The sequence below is a fragment of the Carlito syrichta genome, unplaced genomic scaffold (assembly GCF_000164805.1).
Source record: "Carlito syrichta isolate Samal-C Ts95f unplaced genomic scaffold, Tarsius_syrichta-2.0.1 Scaffold308681, whole genome shotgun sequence".
Lineage (NCBI taxonomy): Eukaryota > Metazoa > Chordata > Mammalia > Primates > Tarsiidae > Carlito > Carlito syrichta.
In genome coordinates this window covers 156,375-158,281 of record NW_007252777.1, presented here as the reverse complement: position 1 = coordinate 158,281, position 1,907 = coordinate 156,375, and positions in this window count along the sequence as shown.

The following is a 1,907-nucleotide window of genomic DNA, read 5'->3' as shown; positions in this document are numbered from 1 at the left end:
GGTGGTTGTAATGACCTGTCTCTCCCCAGCTCTCTCTCTATATGGGGTCAAAGGTTCCACCTCAGAAGTCGTTCATTTCAACTCCGATGGAATTCCTTAGAGCAAAATGTCTAGAGACAGTTTTTCCAAACCCCTCATCCACCATTGGCTAACGATGTGGTTTTTCGTTCCTCCTCTATGACGTAGGTACGATGATCTCTACCTCATAGTGTAGCTGGAGGACTACGCACTGTCAGTTGTATCCATTTTTTAGTAGAAGACCTGGCACACAGTAAATGTTCAATGAATGCGAACCGCTCTCATCAGCTTTCATCCTCATCATCGTTAGTACTAACATCACCATACAACGTTATCAGCCATTATTTTGTTAGACACTGGCCAGTCCACGTGTTCTTTGAGTTGTGGCCACCATGTTTTCTTAGCTTTGGCCCCCTCCCCTACCTTGGGGAGGTGACTCTCCTCTCTTTCTCTCTCTTTCATTTACTTTCTAAATACACAGTATTTTCTAATCTAAAAACAACAACATTATCATTCTTATTTCTTTCTCTCCTCTTTTTTTTTTTTTTTTGAGTTGGAGTCTCACTCGGTTGCCCAGGCTGGTACAGTGGCACGCTCACAGCCATCTCAGCCTCAACCCTGCTGGGCTCAGGTGATCCTTCTGCCTCAGCCTTCCAAGTAGCTGGAACCACAGGCATGTGCCACCACACCCCAGCTAATTTTTTTGATTTATTGTAGAGATGAGGTCTTACCATATTGCTCAAGCTGGTCTCGAGCCACTAAGGTCAGGCGATCCTCTCACTTCCCTTCCAATGTACTGGGATTACAGGCTTGAGCCACCACCCCTTGGCTTTCTTTTTTTAATGCAAAGACTCCTGGAAGAGATCCTGATTGGTCTGAGGGGCTAATGACTCATCAATTGTTTTTTTCCTGGCTGGAGAGAGCAGAGAGGTCGGAAAAAGAGGTGAGGGAACCCCAAGACATCTTAAGAGTTTTACCCCAGCTGAGTTAAGTTTGCAAAACTGTTCATTTGAAGTCCAGCGCCCTTTGACAGGCTCCTGCCATCTTTTTTGAGCTTTCAGATTGCCAGTTAGGGAGTGAGGAAGTCTCACGTGCACCATCGCCACCTGCCTGTCCATGCTCGGTGCTGGAAGGGCAACGGCTCTCCACAAGTTCTTCTGTTACTATGCCTGGAAACAGGCCTTTTGCTATGGAAAAGTTTCTCATTGCACCCGTAAGTACAGGACACACATTGCACAATGTGAATGATCTTATCAAGACTCCTTGTCAATCTGTACACACAGTGTGCTTCACGGGTAGGACTGACTGGATACAGTGGCTCATGCCTATAATCCCAACACTTTGGGAGGCCAAAGCAGGAGGATCCCTTGAGGCCAGGAGTTCAAGACCAACCTGGGCAACATAGCAAGACTCTGTCTCTACAAAAAAACAAAAAAAAAGGACAAGAACTGAGTGCCATTTCTAAGGCATCAGACTACTTTTCCCTTAGAGTTACAAGTCTGAAGGTGGCCCACAATAGCAACCTTACATTTCCTCTAAAATCCCTGATTCATAATGCCTAAAGTCACACTGTTTTATGTTGTCAGCTTTGCCCTCGGCTCCAAGTATTCCTGTATTTCTGTATTTTATTTTTCAGCTTTCATCACGATGAAAAGGACATGGTAAATAGAAAATGATGCAAAAGTATGTTCCAGAAAGGTACATCTCATTCCCACCCCGCTCCCCAGTGCCTCTGGCCACAGTACCCACCATTTGTTCATTCATTCATTCAGAAAACATGGAGGGGCACCCTTCCTGTGTCAGTACCTATTTGAGGTACTTAGGATCAAGCAGCAAGCAGAACAATAAGATCTCTGCCATCTAGTATGGGTTGATGGGCCACAAACAAG